We start from the raw sequence: 14,142 nt of genomic DNA on the forward strand, positions 1-14,142 counted from the left end.
TGTGTATCCGTTGAGCACCTGAAAGAGGAGACGCAAAAGAATTTCCGGCACTCAGTGTCATCAAGGTGGTAGCCTAATATTCAATACTGACATTAGATCATCATAAGGAGATTAAAAAAATTTCCTACATGATGTAATGGATGCCTGGTCTCTTTAAATATGAGTAAAAGTAAGAAAATGCCCTGACAAAGAGAAGGGACGCAAGTGTGTTCCATTATACGAATGACTGGTGAAGACTTTATAGAGGTTCTTCAGGATGATTTATGTACACAGGATGTTACTTTGAACAACGTAATGAATATTGCTGACTGTACGACTTATCTTTTACTACAGCATGGCGTTCTACACCTCCAGTTTCAGCGCTGTCTCGAACTTGTCGACAGGCAGTACGAAAACCTTCGTGTGTACAGTGAGGTGAGCTGGCTTAATAGAAACCATTTGTTACATCGATATTTTTGTCTTTTGGGTGAGGTCTATATGCTCGTGGAAATGAGAAACGCGTGTGTTCCTGAGGTGGAACCGACTTCATAGGCAAATAATCTTGCTTTCCTTGTCGATACAAAAGTTCAGGTTTAGGGAAAGCATCTGCTGATGATATATTTATTGACTATGTACAAACATTCAAAATGAAATTTTCGCTATAACAGAACAAATGTAGACTTTGAACACCATATAACTAATCCACGCAACCTTAAGGTAGAATTATAGTTTCGATTTAAGGTTGTGACAGCGCTTGAGGGTGACTTTCATTTCCATTACTCTCAATATTCAGTAAATTTGGAAGACATTCGCTGTCGGCTGCAACGTAAAGTAATTGCCCTGCTATGCAACAAGAAATATAAAGAAAAATTTTATAACAAGAGAAAATTTTATGTTACTACAGGCATTTCCCGCACGATCGATTTATTTTTTTATAAAACATAGCTGCAGATGCATTATCAGAGTTCGGTTCCACGTACGTCTGCGAAAAATGTTTTCAACAATGAAGAACAACACAAGGCTTTTCAGAAACTCATTGCTTAAATCGTAAAGCGGCCGACTACACCGAGTATACATGCTCTTAAAAAAGAGAAAAATAGCTAAAAGATTGAGCGTGCGAACTAATTTAACATCATTATATGTATTATGTATGATTAAGTAAAACTGTATGGCAGGAATATATATTTCGTTTGTTTGTTTAATTTATATCAGTGGAACCTCATTTAGAGTGATTTACATGATTCTGTTTGCAAAATTAATTAGCCTTAAAAATACGTGGTGTTTGGGTCGCCCCACTGTAGTCTTCACGTTGATACACCATCCATACCATGACACATCGGACGTGACACAGTGTACCGCCGTGTAACAGCGCTTGTCCATTGCTGCAAAAACACTGACTATTCCTCGTGTTTCGCTCTCCCTGTTAACTCACATACATCAAACTGATTATTTAGGGACACATAAATGGGCACTATGAGGCACAAAGAGGAACTGAAGGAACGATTTAGCAAATAGATAAGTTGCAATAGACCAGGTGGTGAGACTGGACAAAAACGGAGTCACAGATGTAGCCAAATCGGATTACAGATTACCTTGGGTTGATCTGCATCACGCAGACGTCCTCAGTATCCTCGAGAGTGGAAGGGCGCTGGAATGCGAATCCACCTCAAGACGATGACACAACGGAAAAGGTTGCGAAGCTTAAGAATCCCCGTCGTGAAAGGTAGAGACTATTAATGCATCCAAAGGTTACAAGTCAGATGTGGCCAAGAGTTATGGCTCTTATGATAGTGCCGCCTGTGACTGTGATGCGTAGGAACCGACTAATCACAGACTACTTAGAAACTCTAGAAAATATCTGAAATAATTCCATGATATGATTTCTAGTCCCACCGTCCGGTTAACAAATTTATGCTTTGATTTATTAATTCATACTTCACACAAAAAAATTATTTTTGTAGAGCAATGAAATATAGGGAATGTATTTGTCTAGGGAATATATTTAAGTGATTAACTTTGCAAGATCAGATAAGCCGTTGCAAGTGTGAAATACCGGTAAATTAATAACCAATATAACCGCCAGAATGTTGACTGCAAGCATGGAAATATGAAGACACTCTGTAGAGCATTTTGCGTAACAACAGCGGTCTGTTCGCGACCGTTATCCTGTTGGAAAACACGCCCTGGTATGCTGTTCATGAATGACAGCACAACAGGTCGATTCATTGACGTACAATTCTGCAGTCAAGGTGTGTGGGACATCCATGAGGGTGCTCCTGTTGTCATACGAAATCACACCCCAGGCCATACCTATAGGTGCAGCGAATCTAGCAACCAGAATGTTTGGTTGCAGTCCTTCAACTGGTCTCCTCCTAATGTACCCACGGCCATAACTGGCATCGAGGCAGAACCATCTTTCACCAGAAAATGCAACATATATCCACCCTGCCATCCAATGAGATACCGCTTTACACTACTGAAGTCGCAAATTGTGGTGGGTTGGGGTCAGTGGAACGAAGGCTACATGACGTCTGGCTCGGAGTTGTCCCTGACCTAACCGATTGGTAACAGTTGTGTCACTGTGGTGCCAAATGAGGCCCAAATCGCTGCTGCAGATGCAGTCCGATGCGCCAGAGCCATATGCCGAACACAGTGGTCTCTCTTCTCGGTAGTGCCTTGTAGTCTTACGTGGTGTGTTTGGGTAGCTCAGATGGTAGAGCACTTGCCCGCGAAAGGCAAAGGTCCCGAGTTTGAGTCTCGATTCGACACACAGGTTTCAACTGCCACGAAGTTTCATATCAGCGCACATTCCGCCACAGATTGAATATTTCATGCCGTACGGTGTGACCGCGCGGTTACAAACGCCATGTCACGGATTGCGTGGGCCCTCCTGCCGGAGGTTCGAGTCCTCCCTCGGACATGAGTGTGCGTGTTGTTCTTAGCATAAGTTAGTGTAATTTAGTTTAAGTAGTGTGTAAGTCTAGGGACCGATGACCTCAGCAGTTTGGCCCCTTAGGAATTCACACACATTTGAACATTTAGCTTCAGGAGCCCTGTCTTCCTGCGACCGTACATTCTCGTGACTATCGCTTTCAGTAATCACACACAGTGGCTACATTCTTGCCAAGTCTTTCTCCATTATCGCATAAGGAACATCCAGCTTCTCGGAAGACTGTTATACGACCACATTCAAACTCAGTGAGGTGTTGATAATTGCGTCTTTGTCGCCTTAAAGCATGCTTGACTAACATCAACTCATCGCCTCCAATGTCCAAGGTAACTACGCTTGCGACCGTTGCTGAGCGTATTTAAAGGAAACCTGATTTGCATCGGCATAGTGATCTTACCCGACTGGCGCGAAATTTGAATAGACATCATCTTTCACATGAAGAAACGTGCGTACCAACCTTCCTTAAAGAACAAAACAAGATCGTGTGCAGTGTGCTGCAGTACAGAGTAAGTGCGGAAAAATGTTTACATGTGGCATGTGAATTGGAAGAAAGCTCTACTTAGCGAATTTAGAAGATATAGAACTACAAATTGACGTATGATGAGGACGTAAATTGAATACAAAGCAAGATGGCTAGCATGGATACAAGAAACATGTTTCATGCAATGAAATAAATTCATTAGAAAAGACGGAGTTTAATTTACGTACGTGGGAAAGCATAACTGAAGTAGCAATTGAGAAAGGACTGCAAATACCTCAAACAGCACAGAGAACAGAATAAAAAATTCAGAGGCATTACTTTTCAGTACGCCCTCGCATATATCAGTAAAATTATAGACGATAAGGAGTTTCCAAATAGCCACTATTCAAACTCTGGAGAGTCGCCATCAGTCTTATAATAGAATACAATTGCATTCAGTCTCTTTTTGAGGTTATTGTCTTACATTTACTAACATTTAAAGAGCGCGGGCATTAATTACATCAAATGGGAAGATTTCGTATGTCTCCTTACTGCCCCATAGACAACAACATATTTAATGAGCTAGTGATGCTGGTCCTTTCTTGTAAGTAGTATTCGTGTATTGGGAACATCAATCATCATCACCTCAAATGTAAGTTATACTGACGCAGATACATGGCACTAATTATCAACCGTCCCCAGGTGCCCATGAACATCGGTCGGCACCATCAACCACTACCTCAATTCCACGACGACAGAAATTCGCTCCTTGATCACGGAACCTTTCGAGAACCGCTGTGTGAACATCCTTATCGTTGGAAAATTTCCTTCCCCAAATATGGTTTGATGTACAAAGAAGCAATGGATTTGACATTCAGGGAAAAGAGATACAAAAATGGACTAAAGGAAGTGGAGGCAGCAAACGGTAAAATGGTGAGTGGACCACAAGAAATAATGAAAAGATGGGAAGACAACATAGAATCGCTATATGCCGTAGACAGCCGACCAAGTGAAGAAGACCTTGGGATAGAAGAAAAAGATAAAGTGGCAGATGATGACAAAGGAAATGCAATACTAACTAGTGAGATTGAAGCATCTATGAAGGAGATGAAAAATGGAGAGGCAATAAGAATTGATCAGATTCCTGTAGAGCTGTTAGTCATTGGAGAAAGAAGGATAAAGCGAGTTGATAGAATTGTGTAATCAAATATACATGAGATGAAAATGGCCAAAGGATTTTACGGAAAGTATCTTAATACCTATAGAAAAGAAAAAAGGACAGCAAAAAGTGTGAGGAACATAGAACAATAGCCTGATATCGCATGCAGCCAAAGTCAAGCTGAGGACGCTCAACAGAAGGCTATATGGAAAGCTGAACTGCGCAATAGCAAATGAACAATTTGGTTTTTAGGCGAGGAGTGGGAACTACAGATGCCATTGGGCTATTCATAGTGAAAGGGGGGAGGTACATGGAGAAGAAAAGGAAGGGGTATGTTGTGTTTATTGATCTTGAGACGGCTTTTGACTGTGCCAGATAGGATAAACTGATGGAAATCCTAAGGAAACATGGAGTTGACTGGAGGGATAGACGGCTAATTAGAAATCTATATTTGAACCAGAGAGCAAGAGTAAGAATAGGAGGTGTGATGAGTGAAAAAATTGATTTGGGAAGAGGTGTACGACAAGACTGTTGTTTGTCAACAACACTGTTCAGTATCTATCTGGAGGAAAGTATTAATGAAAGTTTTGATGGAAGGAGGGGAGTTTGTATAGGAAATCGGAGCATGGAGTGTGTAAGATTTGCAGACGAACAGGATTGTGATGGCAGAGAGTGAAAGAGAGATGGAACAAACGTTAGATGATCTTAACAAACAATCGGAAGAATAAGGAACGATGACCAACAAGAAGAAAACGAAAAGCATGGTAACTGGAAGAAAGGGAAGAAAATGTAATATGAAAATAGGGGGAGAGGAAATACCGCAAGTGAATAACTTCGGTTACTTGGGAAGTGTTGTAATGGATTATATTCATTGCTCAACAGAAATTAGGAACAGAATTGCAATGGAAAAAGATGGATTCAAGAGGAGACAGAAATTACTTTGCGGACCACTAAACAAAGATCTGAGGAAAAGACTTGCCAAGTGTTACATCTGGAGCGTTGCACTGTATGGTGCGGAGACCTGGACATTGAAGAAGGAAGATGAAAGAAAATTGGAGGCACTAGAGATGTGGGTATGGAGAAGAACGGAAAAAGTTAAATGCAAAGACCGAGTAAAAAATTAAGAAGTATTAAAAAGAGTTGAAGGAGAAAGATACATGATGAAGGTCATTACAAAAAGAAAACGAAACTGGATTTGACAATGTTTTAGAAGGGACTGTTTATTGACGGAAGGTATAGAAGGACCAAATGGCTCTAAGCACTATGGGACTTAACATCTGAGGTCATCAGTCCCCTAGACTTAGAACTACTTAAACCTAACTAACCTAAGGACATTGCACACATCCATGCCCTGTTTGCATGAAATGTACATTAAGATGAAAATAAACACTCCCGTGCGAGTCTGAGCTCTATGTCGCCCACATTTTAAAAAGCACTATGGAAAGTCGTGTAGAAATTCATGACAGCCAGTAGTAGAGTGTCGACTCGCCAGCACACTCTTTAGTTTAGACTGTTAACGGCGTTATTATTAAAACACTCATCAGATCCAAAATACGTTAACTTAAGCGTTTCTTCAATCTTAATATTATTATTGTTCTTTAGATTTGTTAGTGACTTTTCAGACAGTTCTTGGCACATGCAAGGCATTCTCTTTGTGGGTGACGGAAGGAAAGAAGGTTGAGGTGGAACGCGCCACTGATTTTGAGCGCATTAGAGGCGGAGCACAGCCTCTGTTTGTGTAGAGTTGGGAAGGAAATTGGCCATGCTTCTTGAAAGGAGGGATCAAAATATTAACTAAACAATGTAGGGTAATCACAGAAAAATTAAATCTGGATGCTCACATCGTAATTTATTCTCATGGCATAAACATCCAGATGATATATAAAATACGAGAGCTCTGAGTAGAGAAAGCAAACGAAACCATATGGGATCTTACATTCCGCAAATAAAGAATAAATTATCGCTGGACATTGAGAAAAGAAAAAGAAATTCAGATTTTAGTAGTAAGAGGGAAAATGATATTGGTACATTCAATGTATATTACTGTGTTTATTCACAACAGAGTCCATCTCGCATCATTTTGCTACTAAGTTTTCCACTGCAGAAACTGATCGACGTTTTACCAAAAAACTTCCGCTCCTAAGCTTGAATCCATTCAGTGAAACAGAACTGTTATTTTAATAACTTAAACGGGAAGGCACAAGAGATTCTAAAATTCAGTTGGATATGCTAAAAGACCAACGTACTGAATTCGAGTAGGAAAGCGGAAATGCTTGGTATGGACACAGCAAATACAACGGATAAGGTTTGCGTTGATCACTGTGGCCTTTTGCCCACGTCACAATGGGTTGCAAATATCATCGTATATGCGGAGATTACTTGGAAGAATTTAAAAAATAATGAGATGAACTGGCTCAATCTACTACGGAAATACCGCCACAGGAGTTGTTAACGGGAGAAAGAGTACCTAATACTGTTGAACAACTGATACGTTTTCCACAAGAGAGGAGATATGTGTTAATGAAAAGAGGGATTTAACATTAGGAAGAATCAAAGAAAAGCAGAAATAAATGCAATAACCAATTGAAGAAAAAGACATATCACATTGATGAGATAGTATTGATAAGATCAAGACTACAATCTTCCAAGAGAATGTCAGATATCAGAAAATACTATGAAACTTAGGAGGGTCCATACAGAATAATTAGAATAGCGTAACCGAATGCAATGGAGGTAATCAACACAAAGGTAAGAGTAAGCAAAGGAATTTACAGTACTGTGGACAACAAAAAGTGTTATGAATAAACAGCTCAGTAGTCGATAGCAATCTTTGAGTAGCCATGTTACTGACGATTACAAAGTACCAAAGTTATATAATGGCATTACTTCATATTCATTTCTTGCTGTTACTTTTTCCACTTCAGTCATTGTGAACATAATTTTTCACCTTTAACCTTCTTCACTATCAAATGCTACGACGAGAAATACCTTAGGTGGCAACTCCACTCTTTGCTTAGTCATGTTATTGACGATTACAAGGTACCAGAGTTATGTGATGGCATTACTGCATTTTCCTTTCACGATGTTAGTTTTTTCACTTTGATTATTGTGAGCTAAATCCGTCATCTTCAGCCTTCTTCGCTACAAAAAGAGCTGAAAGCTAGGACAAAAACACTATATACTGGTTAAGACATCAAACAAATAAACAACAATTGCGTGATTACAAGTAATCCAGCAGAATATACATCTGAAAATCAGGGTGTCGATAAACAAACAAAAGAAGATTGTCAGTACATACATAGGCTTAATATGAGGAACCATAGATAAGAACACAAGAGAACACAATATACGGTTGCACTAAGAAACACTCGTACTGTATTTAAGTCAAATAACAAGCGTCGACATTCAATAGTGCAGTGGAAAAACGGTAGGATTATTGTGATGGAATAGATGAATAATAAGATTAAGTGCATAATAATCTGAATAAGAAGCAGAGGAGGACTCCACTACACCAAGTAAGTGCGTAGGGACGAATTAAAACGGGGAATTACGCGGCGAGACGAAGCAACAGCTCGTATGTTGTCTCGAGATAAGAAATAAATGAAGGCTGTGTCAGGCCAAACTCATAAACGTTATGCTTAGACTATGGATTAAAAAGTTGAAGTGGTTTGCGCTGAAATAACTAATTATACGATTATAAGCAAGGGATGGTCATGAAAATGATGTGAACTGTGAAAATTACTAGACGACTGGCAAGTCGGCCAATTACTTTGGATATATTAGGTGAATAAGGTGACGTCAGACAATGGTCTATGATATCTATATACATACTGCGACAGGTGAGTCGACTTGTGGTATTTTAGGTGAATAAGGCGACGTGTGAGTCGGACAATGGTCTATGATATCGATATACATATTGCGACAGGTAAGTCGACTAATTATTTACTGAAAGAAAAATAATGTTTGTAGGCGAGCTGGTTTCCACCAGTTGTCCACGAAATGTGATGAAGTAGACACATATTAATGAGCATAATAACATATGTCAGGTACAACAAGAGTTATTAGCAGCTCTCCGGAGACGTAAACATGGTAACACTAAATTAGATACGAGGCCGCATGAGATGAAGAGACGTGTAACGTTACGCACTTTACCAAAAGAAGTTGAAAATCAGACAAATGTATAATTATAAGAAACATAATCAGCTCCAATACTAAACGTTGGCAAACAGGTACACAATATACACAACAAATTAGTTCCACTGACAATGATGACAACGGCAACAATAACACGCGAGTAACAAAGGTTACTAAACTCAAACCTTTGAGTGAAACAATATGATTATAGTTGAGTGTTGGTCTCTATTTAAAGGAAACGAAGTATCATTGGTGGTCTTTCAATGTACCTCTTAATCGCAATCGTATGTGTAACATAAAGCAAAGTAATGTTTTGATCAAAACTAAAGAGTAAATAATGAATATTTGAGAAGATATTCGATAAACGTAACACTAAATATGAAGCAATTACTAAATAGAAGTTATTATGGAACATAAGTACTTAAAGATAGTTTTGAAATAACAGGTGAAGCAGTCGAATAATGCTGCTGAATAAAACATCTGACATGCATCTCGCCGCCTGTCAGGTTAAATCACGAGAGCGACACGCTGGACAGCAGCGTCATTCATCCACACAGCAGGTCACTAGCGACAGGTAGTTGCTAATGAGCAAGAACGTTTGGAGAGTGTTACGAGCGGTAGCAATTCCCTTGTAGTAAACACACAGCGAAAGTGTTTAGGTTTTTAATGACCAAGCATTAAGAAAGTTATGATAGTAATTCGCATTTCTATTTGTTCATATTCATGTGTAAAAAATGATGTATGGGTTTCAGCTTTCTGTTTAGATTTATTAAGAAACTAATTTAAGCTATTTTGTAGTGGTGATTTAAATTGTTCAAATCCTGTATGATGACGTCGGAGAAGGGAGGATGAAAGGAGAGTTACTGAAACATGGACCGGTAGGCAATTTTTATGTTAATCTGAATGTAACAAAACGCCACTGATCTGAATCCAGCTTACGTGTTGCTATTGTGGATTGTATGCATCTGTTTATCGCAGCAGTGTCATTGCAAATTTGATACTTTGTCTGAACGTCAATATGAAATGTGCATAAAGATTTTTTATTGTTACATTAAGTGGAAGTTTGTATGACTCAAAAATGTGCTACGATGTGTTTAAAGGACGCAGTGTGCTGAGAGCAGAGTAATTCTGGTAAAAATTTTCCTTATAATGATGTTTTCATAACATGTATATTTCTAGATGCAAACAAGTAACAGGTTACTAATACGTTGCCCCAACTTAAAAGAGTAGAAAATGCACGTGGCATAACTATTATTAATGGTTTTATGAAATGCAGTTCAGAAAGGACTAATATTATTATTAATATATATGTCTAATTTTCAATTATTTAAGGTACAATGGTATAGATACATATTAAGGACAAAATTCTCCTACTACAAAATTATTGTGGCCATTAATAATTCATGGTAAACAATTTTATATCAAAATCCACGTAACACATTAATGGGACAGCATGGCTATTGACAGATATTCACCTTTAACTTTATTCAACCTTTATGAAGCTTCATATTTTCCAAATTGAGTATTGCTTCGCGAATACATCAATTTCTGGAAATCTCAAAATGTGGGGAAAGTATGATATTTCTGGTTTTAGCAACAAAATTCGTTTCTCAAAGTAGTAAAGGTGAAAGCAATATTCATATGACACAATCAGTGGTGTGAGGTACCAGAAGCAGATGATACCGTTCTCGTGGAAAAGACGGAGGAATCGAATCCTAACAATATGACTGGCTGCTATGTTCGCAGGCAGTGCGCCAAAATGCTAACTTTCTTTCATTAATATTTTAATTGCGAGCCATTAAACTTGCTTAGCGTTCTGAAGTAAGTCTCTAAATACCAAGGTATGGTCTATTTGTTTCTAAGGTCAGAATTACTCTCACAACTAAAAAGAAAAGCTAAATGAAAAGGCAAACGAAGCACTTCGGGTGTCTTCGGAACTCCGGCTAAAGTGGCCTCCCAAGCGAAGTAGCCCCACTGTCAAATCAGATTCGATGAGTTAATTATGATAGACAGACATGTTGTCTAGCGAGAACAGTTATGTTTCAGTTTCCTGTAAATTCATTAACATTTTAAATCAAATGGCACAGACATGGTGGACAGACGTGTTGTCGGAGTCGGACAGTAATGTTTCAGTTTTAGGCAAATTCAGTAAAATGTTAGTCAGATAGGAAGTGCCAGTCATAGGGAACAGATGTGTGGTTTGGTGCGACTGGTCACATCTCCTTTTTGTGCAGAAATAATGAGTCCGCAACAGTTTAAGAATCCATAACACGTAATCAGTTACTGGTTCCGCAAGATAAAGTTTGTAAATATGTTCATATCTTGTGGCTTGGTAAAGCAGTGAATAATGCCTTGAAGTTGCAGTTTCTAGTGTTCTGCTAAAATCAATACGAGTGGCATCCCTGACAAAGAAGTGAATGAACTAACTATTTAGATGACATGAATTCCTCGCTAACTGTTTATAGCAGCCTATACGAACTAAGTGCTGCTCTCTGCACAAGAGGCATCTTCAGAAGATTCTAAGTTGGTCAAATCATTAAAACTCTATGAATTTCACTCAGGTCGGTGAAAGCAACTAGGCACCTCGAATGTAATGCATTCCCATAACAAATCGGATCTTTAACACACCATCTGTTGTAACACAGGAGAGGTTAAGGGACAATCATTATTTATTTATCTTTTATTTTATTTTAAACGTCTAGTTACTCAGGACCAAATGGAGAAGCAAATCTCCAAGGTCACGAAACGTGTCAGTACATGAAATTACAACGTAAAAGTAATAACAGATAAAATAAAATGTTTGGGAACCAACAAAAGGCCAGCTATAAGTTTATGTAAACGCAATGAACAATATAATACAGGAATCAGCTTAACTTTTCAAGGAATTCCTCGAAGGAATAGCAGGAGTAACCCAGGAGGTAACTCTCCTGTTTCAATTTGAAAGAATGTGGATTACTCCTGAGATTTTGGAATTCTTATGTAGGGTATTGAAAATGGATGCAACAGTACACTGCACACATCTTTCTGCTCAAGAGTGAAGGAAGTGCGATCCAAATGCGGATTGGGTTTCTGCCTAATATTTACCAAGTGAAATCTGATAATTCTTGAGAGTAAGCTGATATTATTAACAAGATACGACAGTAAAGATTATATGTATTGAGATGACAATTTCGGAATACCCATACTAATAAAGAGAGGTCGACAAGAGGTTCTTGAACTTCAACCACTTGCCCGAACCGCCCGTTTCTGAGCCCAAAATATCTTTGAGTATGGGAAGAGTTACCCGAAAATATAATACCATACGTAATATGCACATGAAAATAAGGGAACTAAACTACTTTCCGTGTGGACCTTTCACTTACTTCAGACAGCGTTCGAGTAGTAAAAATGGCAGCATTACGAATTTGAACAATATCCTGAACGTAGGCTTCCCGCTACAGTTTATTATCGATCTGAACCCCTAGAAATTTGAACTGCACTGTTCTACTAATCGTACGACCATTCAGTGAAACTAAAACTTTTGGGTTTTGTTGCATTGTGTGTTAGCATCTGTAAAAACTGAGTCTTACTGTAATTTAGCGTTATTTAATTTTCTACAAGCCATGTACTTGTGCCGCGCGATCAGAGGCACCTTGTCACGGTTCGTGCGGCTGCTCCCGTCGGAGGCTAGAGTCCTCCCTTGGGCATTGGTGTTATGTTCTCCTTAGCGTAAGTTAGTTTAAGTTAGGTTAAATAGTGTGTAAGCTTATGGACTGATAACCTCAGTAGTTTGATCCCATGCGATCTTACCACAAATTTCTAATTTTCCTTGAGCTTATGTCAGGAATTGCACTATTTGAAATAGAGTCAGTGTTGCACACAACATCATTTACTAACAAGCTAGTGTCATCTGGAAACAAAAACATTTTAGAAGCACCTGTAATTGATTGTGAGTACTCGTACTTATAAAATTTTGATACAATTTTAACTTTGATATCCTTATCCCGCTAGTTAGTCACCCAGGCTACATTTTACTGCTAATATCCTTTTTGGAACGTTCTAATGGAAAGCATCTTTCAAAGAGCATGAGAAATGTGTTAAGGAAAGCATTACATTTGTCATCTGTATTATCGGTACTACAAACATCCCGCCACGCTTGTTCCTTAACGAGGTTTAAAAAACTGTTTATTGCCGTTGGATCAGCTTTTCTACATAGTTTGCAATTATATGTAACATTTGGTTGAGTACTAAAATCTTTTACTGTTGAAATTTGTGTAACATTGTCTGAAAGGCCATTCACCCCATTTACTACCGGAATGCCTGTCTACTAATGAAGACTGAACAAAACACTGTCTACGGCTGTGCTACTGTCCCCCTGTATCCTGGCTGGGAAAACACAGTCGGCATCAGATCATATGAATTTAGGAGATCTTTCAACATCCGTTTTCTTACACAGTCGAATACAAAATTAATATTGAAGTCCCACATCTAACTAATTTTTGGTACTTACTATAAAGTGAACCAAGAACCTTCTCTAACTTGAGCGGAAATGCGCTGAAGTCACAGTTAGGGGACCTACAAACAACAACAATTAGCAATTTAGTTTCACTAAATTAAGCTGCCCCTGCACAACATTCAAATGCCTGTTCAGTGCAATGTCATAATATGTCTACGGACTCAAATGGAATACTGCTTTTTTTACACACATGTCCACTTCCCCACTCCACATGAACTCCTTGAAAAACAGCCAGCTACTCTGTATCCTGGTAAATTAAGCCTCTGAACTGTAAAATAATTGAAGCGTTGCTCCGATATACCAATAATGTCAGAGCCAACATCTGTAAGCAGTTCACTAACTTTATCTCTATTGCATCTTATACTTTGATGAAATATGCTAATTCCTTTACTACTTGGATGCCTGACTTCCTCTGAAAATGATTCCTTTGTTAGAGGGACATTCTGTAAGCAGGAATACGTATCAGCTGACTTAAGTCTAAAAAAATGTGCAGTTGTAACACCAACTACTACAGGAATTTTCCCATGAGTGATCCCACCACTGCTCACTACACTGTTACCTGTAATCTTTGCCAGCCTCCCCTTCCCATACCGCCATCAGTACCTTCTCCAGCCCCATGTTAACACGGGTAACGTAAGATGAGGCCGGTCATGACGCTAAAACATTTGTTCGAAGTGCACATTAATGCCACCAGTTTGAGTAGCTATCTTTACCATGTCACCACCTGAATTAATCTCCCCGTCCTTACTAAGACTATTCCCAGCTCCACCGACAGTCCCTACCTGATCCTCTTTCGTAAAATTCTTACATAACTCCCCTTTGTTAACAATCACGTGAGCCATACCTGCACTGGGCTTCATAATGCTGGTGACGTTGTACTCACTCACCCAACACTTCCTGCAATTGCTGGCCCACAACTCTGGCATGCAAACTACCTAGCAGCAGAACCTTCTTCTTTCTGTTAG

General features: G+C 39.0%; 1 protein-coding gene across 1 annotated transcript in view; it reads right to left on the reverse strand.

Moving 5' to 3' along the window:
- Window positions 1-14,142, reverse strand: part of LOC126095451 (hemicentin-2-like) — a 114,767-nt gene that overhangs the window by 89,783 nt on the left and 10,842 nt on the right. The window lies entirely within an intron of this gene.

Source organism: Schistocerca cancellata, chromosome 8, assembly GCF_023864275.1.
Source record: "Schistocerca cancellata isolate TAMUIC-IGC-003103 chromosome 8, iqSchCanc2.1, whole genome shotgun sequence".
Taxonomy (NCBI): domain Eukaryota; kingdom Metazoa; phylum Arthropoda; class Insecta; order Orthoptera; family Acrididae; genus Schistocerca; species Schistocerca cancellata.